The sequence below is a fragment of the Montipora capricornis genome, chromosome 11 (assembly GCF_036669925.1).
Source record: "Montipora capricornis isolate CH-2021 chromosome 11, ASM3666992v2, whole genome shotgun sequence".
NCBI classification, from domain to species: domain Eukaryota; kingdom Metazoa; phylum Cnidaria; class Anthozoa; order Scleractinia; family Acroporidae; genus Montipora; species Montipora capricornis.
Genome location: NC_090893.1, coordinates 39,815,664 through 39,828,163, shown reverse-complemented (window position 1 = coordinate 39,828,163; position 12,500 = coordinate 39,815,664). Strand labels below are relative to the sequence as shown.

Here is a 12,500-nt window from a genome sequence, read left to right as displayed (position 1 = left end):
AGTCTTGCAATATGTGTGTCCACAGGGTATAGCAGCCATTGGCGTGTGTTTGGGCCCTGTCATATGTTTTTCACAAAGGGGGCACAAGTGACTGGCAATACCTGATTCATCGTCGTCACTAACACTCCGCTGACCTTGTTTATGCTCAATAGAGGGTTGTAATGTCGTCTTGCGCCTCTTGGCAACAGTGTGCATTCAGCATATCAGAAGATAACTCAGGAGTCTTCAATTTTGAACTATCATTAGGAAGCATTACAGCACCTGTATGTTATTTCCAGAACTACATGTATCTGCAGGGTCATTCAAGAGAGAATCCTCATCAGTTTCACCATGCCTAATATCATCACCATGGTGATAACTGTCATGATTATCATCACCATGGAGACTTAAGTTTGATTTCACTGATGTCCTTGATGAAGGCCTTAATTTCTTATGAAGTGTTTGTTTTCTTGATGAAAGAAGCTTTTTTGAGACACTTGCAGAGCTTGGATTTTCATAATTTGATGGCACATACTCCTGGTTAGTTTTCACTTCAGTATCATTGCTTGCTTTCATCCGAGAGGAGCTGGGATTCCTTCTGTGTGAGCTGGTGGCAGAAGGTGGTCTTTTGACTAGCGGGTTATCAGACTTTGATATCCACGATATCACATTAGAGTGGTACGGTCTCTCTGTGGTTCAGGATACAACGGTTTTCTCCTGGGATTGCTGTGAGGATTTCTGTTTGCAGCGTTTGCCGAAGAAGAACCAGACATTGCTGAACGTGTTGGAAACTTCGGTACATCAGGAAGAGTAGAGTTATCTTTGTTCACAGATTTAAGTTTTTTTGTAGCAGTCTTCGATGCTTCTTGCTCCTTCATCCACTGGCTTTGTTTTTCACGAAGTACCTTAACTTTTGAAGCTGTTTCTTCTTAATTTTCGCCTGTTCTGCTGCGTGACTTTGTCTTAAGTTTCTTCACTTGTAACGACATATTATCTTTATGCACTAGTCATTTGTTTCCCCCACCCCCCGACCCCCGGGGATAGTGGGGACATATGGGGAAATTACTAGGGCAATTACGCGAGATTACGCCCAAGATTACGCCACAATTACGCCTCTAGGGGGTAGGGAAATTACAGGATTTTCGTTCCTCTGCCCTACCCCTCTGGGGACATACAGGGGGAATATCGGGGAATTCTTACCTAGGAGGACTGGGACTGAAAAGAAACGAAGAGCAATGGTAATGAGCATTTTCACACGTGCAAAATCAATATGGCGGCGGGAGAAGTGAAAAAGGTAAGACTTCGCTTTGTGGTTTTAATTTATCGCATTTTAGCACTATTTTTATGTCATCAATCATGTATTCAATCATTTGTCTATTGTTTTATTGGTGTTTGGAACTCATTTACATCAAAATAACCGTGACAAATAACAGGTATTATTGAATTTCTGTCATGTTTTGCCCAGAGTGCAAACTACAGCAGTAAAAAATAAAAGAACAGCAGTCATGTCTAAACTTTTTCTTTATTGGTCGCTTATTCCTGTCTTGTTTCTATCCAGTTCTTTTTTTTTTTTTGTTTCGTTCCTTATATAGTTCATGTGGCACACACAAATGGCAAGAACTGTATATTGTGGTAATCTCCCTAACATTTCCTTGATGACTCAGAATCTTTTAGGAACAGAGGGGTGGGGGAATTACGTGTGTTTGTCTGCTCTAGTCCCCAGTGGAAATACACTTATTTTACAACCATTCAAAATGTAATTTCCCTACCCATCCCAGGGGGTAAAGGGGTGGGGGAAACAAATGACTAGTGCATTATCTCTTACTGTGGTGATCAATAATTCCGCCATCTTGTTTTCAAGGATAAATTGAGAGGTTACCAAGTACAGTTAGAAAGCCCAAGACCTCACTTTCTGGGGAGGAGTAACTAGTTCAGAGACAAAAACCTATAACGTCTTCAATAATACACAAAAATGGGCAGAAATTGGGTTTTATCAAGCCATTTAGACAGGAGAAGTAAGTTAGTTCTTTATTAAAAAGTATTTCCTAAAAGCACTCTTATATCTCATTTAATCATTTGGAATATTGTTCTGTCACCACCCCCTCCTCAGGGTCATTAACACGTCCTCATTTGCATAGTTTCACTCTACTTGCAGTGGTAGCAACATATTTTAGGGGCAGAGCTGTTTTAAGTATATTTGCCGATTTGAACGACGTTAGAATGTCTGTCTGCAGTTTTTGTTCTGGATATCAAAGGAAAGGTAAGCTTACTTCTACGATCGACCTTGTATACATACATGTACCAGATGTACTGAAGTTGAGCTTTTCCAATCGAAACTTTCCCATTAATAAAAGTAGTTCACTCTGGTATTTTACAAGGTAACTTAAATTGAACCTTCGCTATGTTTTAAAGTCAGATACTTTGTGTTTTGCGGTATCAATTCTAGGTGATTATTTGCCGGAATTTACCGAGGAGATATCGAAATGTCTCTGATCGAGAAGTTCATGCCCTTGGTATTGGAGAAGGAGGAAGAGGGAACACAGACCACTATTTGCGTGCACCAGGATGTGACCTTTGTGTACATCAAGTATAGCAACCTATATCACTTATACCGTATCCTTTCCATTTTAATAATTGTTCCATATCGATCCATGCATGAGTGCGAATTTATCCATGGCCAAAAAATGGGCAACTCAGTAATATGGACAGCACATGTAAATTTGTTGAACGCTTCTGTAGAACGAGATAAATTACAATAAAACCCTGTGTTAGAGCGAGTTTCAATCGAGTGTCGTAAAATCAAAACCAAAGTAATTACTTTGGCCAATCAAAAAGGATGGAGACCCATCCATTAAACCAATCAAAACTCGAAGTAATCACACATAGCTGAGACAGAGCACAGGCAATGTGCATAAGCAAGCAATGATTGGTTTTGGTTTCACTCGTGATTGGTTAAAAAAGTGGCATGAGAACTTTAAACCAATCGATGAGTGAATTAATTCAAAACCAATACAATTCGCTAATTACTTTCGACACTCAATTGAAAACCGTTCTATTCAGTGAGAATTATTCATAATAGTCTTGTAGGTGTTCGCCATTTAGAAATCTATACTGTTGGGAATTACATACTTGCCTGACAACACAATGTTTTCCCGATAAACTCGCGCTAAAATCACTCACTCACGATAGAATTTTAAATAGATATATTTGTCTCTCACGATGTCCCGATCTCGATTACAACACACTTCGATTTCTAGAACAAAGATACTGCAAATTGTACAATGTGTTCTCTGATTGGTTAAAGTTACTAACGATGACAGGTTCGATGCGTATCCCTTTCCGGGCAACCAAACAATCAAATTCTATACGCATTAAAAATGTTTTGATTACGTAAACACACGATTTCCGACACCCTCCCCCCATTTGCCTCGAGAGAGCGAATGTCCACAAAACTTAAAACTGTTGGAAATTCAGTGATGATCATCAAATAATTATTATATGCATTGTTCACTGTTCATTGTTCATTTATATCCTGGATGCGAAATCTAGCTGCCGCTGCAGCATCCCGTCTCGGCCTGTAGACTGGTGCGTCTGCACTCAGGGTCTTTGGTGGGGTCTGGCCTGATGTGTCACAGCTTAACTCAAGTGGATACAAATGCTGAATTGGGCGCTTTAGTTGTGACTTTCCGGACTTTAGCTTAGCTCCACGAATCACGCCATCACGGCCGGTAATTAGGTCTTCAACGACTCACAACTTCCAGTGTGCTCGGTTCCTCTGTTCTGATTTGATGATAACGACTTCTCCCTTGCATGGATAGGTCATGTCTCCTTTGTGCTTCAGCCGATGTCTCTCTCTCAGTCCACGAAGGTATTCTCTTGTCCACCGTGACCATAGTGTATCCGCAGGTCATGTTCCTCGATGCGATGAGGCTCTAACTCTGGTAGCATGTTGGGTTGACCATACAGGAAGGAACTCGGGGTCAGGATGGGTAGCTGAATGTATTCATCCACGTAACTCAGTGGTCTGTTGTTGAGTGCCACTTCTATGTCCAACAGTATCTCTTGAAGTTCAGCCCAGGACAGCAGACCATTTCCAATACACTTGTAAAGAGCTCCCTTGACGAGTCCCATCATTCTCTCGAATTGCCCTCCCCACCACGCTGCACGACTCAAATTGAACTGCCACTTGATCCCTAGGTAGGCGAGGAAATTCTGGAACCTTTCATCTTGCATCACTTGCTTGATCCACTGGGCGGCACCAACGAAGGTTCTTCCATTGTTTGAATACACCTTTTGCCGTCTTCCGCGTCGGGCGATGAAGCGCTTGAAACTCGCGAGGAATTCTTTAGTTTCCAAGTTGGGCAGCAAATCCAAGAACAAAGCACGTGTCAGGCTACAGGCGTAGAGCAACACGTATGCCTTTCCTTCCGTCTTCGCGTTCTTACGGTACTTCAACGGTCCCGCGTAATAGACGTCGACGACTTGAAAGGGCGTTTGACCTTCAGTCCGATCCTTTGGGAGGCCTCCTTCGGGAGGGGATGAAAATGCTTGTGCTTGAAACCGCCGACAGCCGTGGCAACTCTTTACGATTCTTTTGGTCAATCTTCTTAGGCGCAGAACCCAGTACAGCTCTCGAACCTTTGCCATGGTACTGACAACTCCCCCGTGGAGCGTTCCAAGATGAACTTGTGTTATGAGCTTCTCTGTGAAGCACTGACTATCGGGCAAATACACCGGAAAATGCCCTTGAATTCTGCCTCGACATTCCAATACGCCGTCTTGGTTTGGTTGTAGATTCAGTTGCAACCGATCTTCTTGATATATAATGCTTATCCGCTGTGGCTCTTGTCTGGACTCTTTTCACCCAAAAGATTCTCGCTTTGTTAGTTTCTTCGGTGGTCAGCGGTCCCTTTAGACTTCCTATCTTTTTTGAACGGACGTTGTGGACGAACCGCATTATCCACGCACAGATTCTCATGGTCTTCCAGTAGGTAAACTTCTCAAGAAGGGTGTCTAGCTCATCTGTAGTTGTTATCTCCACAGCAAAGACTTCTCGCGTTGCTTTCACTTCTGCCATTGATTCATCTGATGCCTTGGTCACAATATCTGGAGGCCAGCACGCTTTGTTGTTCACCCACTTCGGTCCGGTGCACCAAGAGGGATGGTTTAGCACTTCTCCACCACGGCTTCCAAGGTCAGCAGGGTTCTCCGAGGTCCCTACATCCCGCCAGATCACTTCTGAATGTGCTTGTATTTTCTCAACTCTGTTGCTCACAAACTCCTTATATGTGCCTGGGGATCTGATCTAGTGCAGGGCAACGGTGCTGTCGATCCAGCAGTACTTTTCCATCAGGGGAAATCCATCTAGGGCTGAGGCCACGTTTGCTAAGAGATTCACCGCCATATGTCCTGACACCAATTCTAGCCGAGGGATCGTCAGTCCCCTTTAGGAGAGTCTCGCTCTCGCTGCCACAAGTCCCTGATTGACGCCTGACTCTTGAACGACTACAGCATACACAGCTGCGGCCACGCCTTTACCACTGGCATCACCAAAGGCGTGCAACTCGATTGATTGAATGTCCTCTTGATAGGCTGCTAAGGACCTTGGGACTTTAAGCTGCTCAGGAAGTCGCTCCTCCCATCGGGTCCAACTCTGCATCAACTCTCTTGGTAGCTTTGCATACCAGTTTAGCTTGGTGTCACACACGTCACGATAGAGGAGCTTACCCCCCAACGAGATAGGAGAGGCCAGTCCCAATGGGTCAAAGGTCTTCGCCACTTTGCTTTAAAGATTCCCCGCTTGCTAGGATCAGCCTTCTCTTGTGGAAAACTCACGCCGACTGTATCGTTTTATTTGTCCCATGGCAAACCAAGCAGGGTAGCTCCTTGTCTTCCGGGTACGTTTAACTGCTCTTATGCGTACGTTCCTTCCTCGATCGAGACTGGTTCTGACGCGGCTGATTCCAACTTTTTCACATTCGAATGCCATTTATGCAACTCGAAGGTGCCCTTGGCGAATACGTTCTGAGAAGCTGATTTGATCTCTTTTACCTTTTCACTTGTAGGGCCACCACTGATCAGGTTGTCTACGTACAAGCTTCGTTCAATTTCGCTGACAATGTCTGGGTAGTTTTGTCTGCAACTCTCCAACAGGTGTTGAATTACGCCTCCCAGGAGGAACGACGATGATGTCAGACCGAAAAGGGCTCTAGTAAACCTCAGCATCTCCACTGTTTGACTGTTTGGGTCCTTCAACCAATGAAATCTTAGGGCATCACGGTCTTGCTCTTTGATTCGGACTTGGAGGAAAGCTTGCTTGATGTCTCCTGTCACTGCAACTAGATGAAATCGAGAACGAAGTAGGACACTCCAGAGCTTGTTTTGAAGAGGTGGGCCAGGATTTAAACACTCGTTTAGCGAGGGTGCACCAGAGTAGGCCCGTGCTGACGCGTCATACACTACACGAAGCTTGGTGGTTTCTGCTGTGTCACGTACCACTGCCTTGTGGGGGATGTAAAGTTCGTGCTGCCCTGTTGCAGGTCCGCTAACTCTCTCGACTATTCCGGTCTTGATTTGGTCTTGGATCACTTGATCGTAACGCTCTATCGTTCCTTGGCTGCGTAGCTTCTTTACGAGACCGGTTAACCTGCGAAGACTGCCTGCTTCATTGCTTGGTAGAGGTGGGTGGTTCCCTTTCCATGAAAGGCTAGTTTCGTACCAACCCTCTTCGTCTCGTCTAAGTTGCTCCTTGAACTCGGAATACACCTCCTCTTGATCACCAGTTGCACAATCCGCGAGTCCAAGTACGTCCAGTCTGCACAAGTTGTCGTAATCCACTGTTGATGTTTGAGTCAGGAACATTGGAGACAGATCCACTTCCTTGCCTGGTGAAATAATGGTCCATCCAAACTTGGTTTTTTCGGTGGCTCGTTCGTGGCTCCAATAAGAGGTGCTGTTTCAGTCTTTATCTTGGTGTAGTCACACACCCCCAAGATAAGGTGCACTGGAAGGAATTCCTTAGTGTCCATATCGTCCATCTTCACTCCCTTTAAGTGGTCGAATCTTTCCAGGACCTGTTGGTAGTGAGGGTTTTCCAGGGAAAAAAGCTGTTTTTTGTTTACCAAGGACATGTCCGTTTCGAGGAGGAAATCGCCCTTCAGTGATCTTATCTGGACCTTGAAGATCTCTACAGGCTTAGTAACCACTCCCATCATCATTTCGATCTGTCGTACTTCTCTTTGATGAGGACAAATCTTTAGGCGATCAAGCAACGCTGCTGAAGCGTACGAACTTCCGGCACTGGTGTCTAGCAACGCACAACACTTAACTCCCAGCACTTCCACTACGACGACCGGATAAATCACAGTTTGTCTTTACATTGTAGTCGCTGTCATTAGCTGGTTACTAACGCTGTTGCAGATGGACGTGTGATGTCTTCTCTGACAAATCTGGCACAAGGAACGGCTCTTACAATCCTCAGCTCTGTGTTTGCTTCCGGTACAATTGAAACAGAGGCGTTTGTTGCTAAGGACTTTCTTGCGATCATCGACGGTGACAACCGTTTTGCAGTCAACCGATTTGTGTTCTTGCTTTCCGCAATAAACGCATCCCCGATTTCTGCCATCTCTGTCCTGTTGGATTTGAAAATTCTTGTCACGTCAGGGCTTGTCACTTTGTTTAAGTTGGATCGGGTTTCTTTCTGTCCATTTCCGGAGTTCATCCACTAACTTTGGGAAATTCCATTCTCGCCAAGAATCGTCTGTTCGCACAAGATCCCCTCTTATCCCTGGCAGCTTGTCGATAGTCATCCGAACGTATCCATTCACCTCTCGCAGTTTCCCCATTGTTTTCAACGACTGCACGTTGAAAAGAAGCTTCTCGTAGAAATCGTGGATTTTAGCTGGCTGTGTTCCACCAATTGTAGGCAAAGACATGATGTTTTCCACGTACGTGTTCACGACTTCGCTTGTTTGGCCATACTTTCTTGTCAGGATGTTCTTCGCACGCTCGTATCCCTCTGATGAAAAGGGCAAGCCGTCGATTTGCGTTCGTATCTTGGTGTCTACGAGTTCCTTTAAGGAGGAGTACTTCGTCCCGCCAGCTATTTCTGCCCTCTCTATCTCGGTTTCAACCTTACTCCACAACCGGGGCCATTCTGTTAAATCGCCTCTAAACTTTGTAATAACAAGCTTAGGAAGCTTGGCGGTCTTCGCGGCTTGAGTCGAGGTCGGTTCCGTGGTCTTCGCTTGTTTTGTCTCCTCGATTCTCTTCTCATATGTCAACCTCATCTCCAGTTGTGTACGTTCAAACGCAAGCTGTTTTTGTCGATCTCGCTCTGCCAGCTCCTCTTCGCTTTCCTTCGCTTGCATCCTTGTCTTATAATTCATTTGAACGAGTCTATCCGATAAATGCGTGATCTCCTCGTCAGCAGTTTCTTGTTGTGCTTCAACTGCAGCGCTCCATTCTGTCAACGCCACTCTCCAGTTTCGCTTGTTCGATTTTCATTTTAACACTTTCAACCTTCTTCACGATCGCTCGCAGAGCGTCCCGATGCCGTTCTATCCCTTCCCTGTTCGCTTTCTCGACGATTGCTTTGGTCTTCCCTTGAGCAAACTTAAGTAGCTTTAGTTGCACGTCCAACTCCGAGGTCAACGCCTCCATTGTTGTGTTGTTTGAGCTTCTTGGCTGATTCCCTCGTTTTGTTTCGTTGTTTCCCGCTCACAGTCCTGTCGGAGGTGCCACTTTGTGTTGGGAATTAGATAATTGCCTGACAACACAATGATTTTCCCGATAAACTCGCGCTAAAATCACTCACTCACAATAGAATTTTAAACAGATATATTTGTCTCTCACGATGTCCCGATCTCGATTACAACACACTTCGATTTCTAGGACAAAGATACTGCAAATTGTACAATGTGTTGTCTGATTGGTTAAAGTTACTAACGATGACAGGTTCGATGCCTATCCCTTTCCGGTCAACCAAACAATCAGATTCTATACGCATTAAAAATGTTTTGATTACGTAAACACACGATTTCCGACAATACATTGTACCAATAATGAAACCAGCTTTAATAAAACTTTATTTAAGTGTCATGTATAATTTTAGCGCTGAGGCACTAAATAATTGAGGACACTGCACAGAAAATCACAATCATACATGTACATGTAGGTTAGTTTTTGAGGAGTGGGGAAAACCAGAGTAACCAGAGAAAAACCTCTCGCAGCAGACGCCAAGTTTGGGCAGTAGTATAGCAGCTCTCCTAACCTGATATTGTTTGGTATACTAAGCAGCTTCTATTGTTTTTGAGTCTAAATCATTGTTTCAATTCTTTAGTCTTTTGTTTTTGGCTAGCCAGGTAGCGAACTAAGCATGTTATACATTGTACATTATGAGAGCTGCTACATAAACCAGTCTGGGAAATGAACCCAGGCCACAATGGTGGGTGGGGTCCTACATCAATACCCCTACAAGGTCAGCTTCATGACCTGACAAATTAATTACTGCAAAAATTTATAATTGTTTGGTGACAGCTGTGGAAATTTGACTTTCTGGAATTCATTGTTGACATCTTACGTTCCAAACTTGTCTGGAAGCCTGGTACTGGTACCATTTCATTCCTAAGTGGGCCACTTAAACACGACCACTATAAAAGGCATGGTACCTTAGACTTACGTGGATGATTTGTAAATCAACTGTGAATGCATATACAGCTTTGTGATAATTTGTGCAATAAAAGCCCATAAGAGCATTATGCTGTTAGATGTTATCTGTCAATATTTTTTTAAAATTCCCAACCATTTTTCCTGAGCTGGAAATATCTTTTAGGGATTCTGTCTCTTTCCCTCTGTCTGTTGAATGCCATCTTGTACGTTAATCAGTCTTGTTTGAGTGAAATTGAATGAAAGCAGAGCATGACACGACCCTTTTGCAGTGCGTCTTCATGTTTAATTAATTTTCTCTGTCTAATGCCAGGTGATTTTTCGAATCAATGCATGGATATCTCAACTGTGTTATTTAGTGGCTGTGCAATGAATAAACATTTAACCCATTGATGCCTCAAATGCCCTAAGATACCCCCTTTTGAAGAGTAGAAACGTCTGGTGTTAGACAGAATAAAATATGTTAAGTCTCACTTTCAGATATCAATGGGTTCAATAGAGAAAAAAGTAGCAATTGGCTATGCATTATGGGTAGTTAAACCATTCATTTTGAACATAAGCTGGGAATGTGACTTGTGAAGCCAAACTTCAATTTTGATACCGGCAGAGAGGTGCTCCAAACAAACATTGATATTAAGTACTTTCATTACATCCAGAGAAGAGCAGGATCTGGTCAAGTTATGGAGCATTCTCTCTCCTTCAATGATCACATGAAAATGTCTTAAGTTAATTAATGAATAATATCATAATGATCAGTAATGACATCCTTGACCTTTTTGTTCAGTTGTTTGAATGACAAAGAAGAATGCTAATGTCGCATTACTGTTTGTCTTCCTCGACACGATAGTTCACGTAGGTTTAAAAATTAATGAATTCGTACTAAATTATATGTGTAGGTTTACTTTAGGGTCAAGTTTTTTTTTCCACTGGTGCAGGTTTTTGCAGTACAGTATGAAGCTTGAGTTTCCCTACACTGTACTCAGGAAATCAATTCCTTTTTCGTTGAGTTTACATGTTGAGTTAAACTTAAAAAACAGGAAAGAAATAAGCATCATAGGAACTTGAAATTTCCACAAATGTTTTGGAAATGAAAATAAAATGAATGCTTGTTTTTTTGGCTGTTTTGCAATTGATATTTGAAAATTATCATTTGCAAAAAACCTGTTTTCCCTGGCGGCGCCGTTTGTTAAATGAAAAACAAAAGAAACCTTTTGTGTCTTTAATTAGTTAAATTAGTGATCAGATGTGTCTTTAATTACAGGTACAGCACCTGTAGTTAAATTAGTGATCAGAAGCGATGCTTACTGTACATGTACCTGCATTTTGTTCAATAGAAAGGTGATAGAGCTTTCATGCAGCAGTGGATTTGTTTAGTAGGTTAATGGAATAATGCACACACTTTACTGTGCTTTGTGAAAAGTCAACTCAAAACGTCTGGTTTCCTCCAGCCAGTTACTGTTTTTAATCATTCAGATTATTACTGGGTTTCCAGTGTGGCAAACCCAGTCGAAATGTGCGTTTCATTTGTTGGTTTTATTTTATTTTATTTTTTTTTCCGTGTTGGTAAAAGTCTTGCCTGTCACTCCCCTGCTAAGTGGTATCTTTGTGCATAGAGCCTTCTGTGTGTATGTGTTATTTATTTTCCACCTCTCCAATTCTCAGGTCTGTGCGGTTCATCTATCTAAGTTATATAATTATTTGTCGAAGCTTTTCACGCAACTTTAATAAAGTGATAGAGTTTTGTGAAGTTACACTGCAGTCGACGAACATTTGCCACGAAAGCGCTTATTTTTTTTTTCATGAATTAAACAATGTGTATAAACAAAACTCCTAGAGTCGCGGCCACACAAGCGATTTTTTGCTCGTGCCGCTGATGCCATTTTTTAAAAATATTTTTGTTGTGACGCCAGTGCGTGATGAAAGTCTGAACAGGCAATGCGAAAGCAGGAAAAAAAAAACACTCGTCATCCAACGTGAAGGAACTGCCTCGGGAGAATGAATCCGCAAAGAAAAAAGAAAAAGAAAACGGCATGTAATAAAAGTCATGACCAATAGTAAAAAAAGTTTTTTTTCATTAATTGCACCGATGCGATCATGATGAGCAATAACAACTGGCAGGTACAAAACACAGGTCACAAGGCACAGGTCACAGGTCATTGTTTTACCTATATGGAAAGTATCCTAAACATTCACAAAAGCTAACCTTGGGCCTAAAATTAGCTTTTTTGAATGTTTAGGATACTTTTCTTTAAGCCTAATTAGGCCTAAAAGGGGCTAAAGTTACCTTTTATGAATGTTTAGGATACTTTCTGTATAGGATAAATAATGACCTGTGCCCTGTGACCTGCGTTTTGTACCTGCCGAATAACAACCGCGTTCTCTTCGCCTGATGATATCGCTTGAATTTGAAAGACAAATTTTTATGTACTGCTCCAGGAAATTGATCGATCGATTAACAGTGTTTACATACATGCGGTCTTGCAAGTTTACCGACACATTTTTTCTCGAAATCAATTTCGTATGTAAATTTCACGGCCTAAATGTCGACACGCAAAGGCAATAATACACCACCGCCAACGGCATGCTGCAGCGCAAGTTTATGGAAACATTTCTCTTCAACATCATCTCCGAATGAAAGTACTGTAACAGTAAATGTAGATTTCATGGGATGATTCGAGGGTTAAATGTGCGCACGCAAAGACGATAACAAACCCAAGGGCGGATCTAGGGGAGGTGCACTGGGTGCACGTGCACCCCCCTCGGTTACCAAAATAAAAAAAGGTTTTAGTTAAAAAATTCTACATGTAAAATTTACAACGAAATAAAAAACCTAAATAACAGACAGTGGTCAGCTA

General features: G+C 42.6%; 2 protein-coding genes and 2 pseudogenes across 2 annotated transcripts in view; 2 read left to right on the top strand and 2 right to left on the bottom strand.

Annotated features, from left to right (window-relative positions):
- LOC138024750 (uncharacterized) overlaps window positions 1-968 on the bottom strand; it is an 8,500-nt pseudogene extending 7,532 nt beyond the window's left edge.
- Window positions 1-12,500, top strand: part of LOC138024287 (lactadherin-like) — a 296,558-nt gene that overhangs the window by 255,463 nt on the left and 28,595 nt on the right. The window lies entirely within an intron of this gene.
- LOC138024267 (single-stranded DNA-binding protein 3-like) overlaps window positions 1-12,500 on the top strand; it is a 699,715-nt gene that overhangs the window by 669,334 nt on the left and 17,881 nt on the right. The window lies entirely within an intron of this gene.
- On the bottom strand, window positions 3,197-7,913 carry LOC138024748 (uncharacterized; annotated as a pseudogene).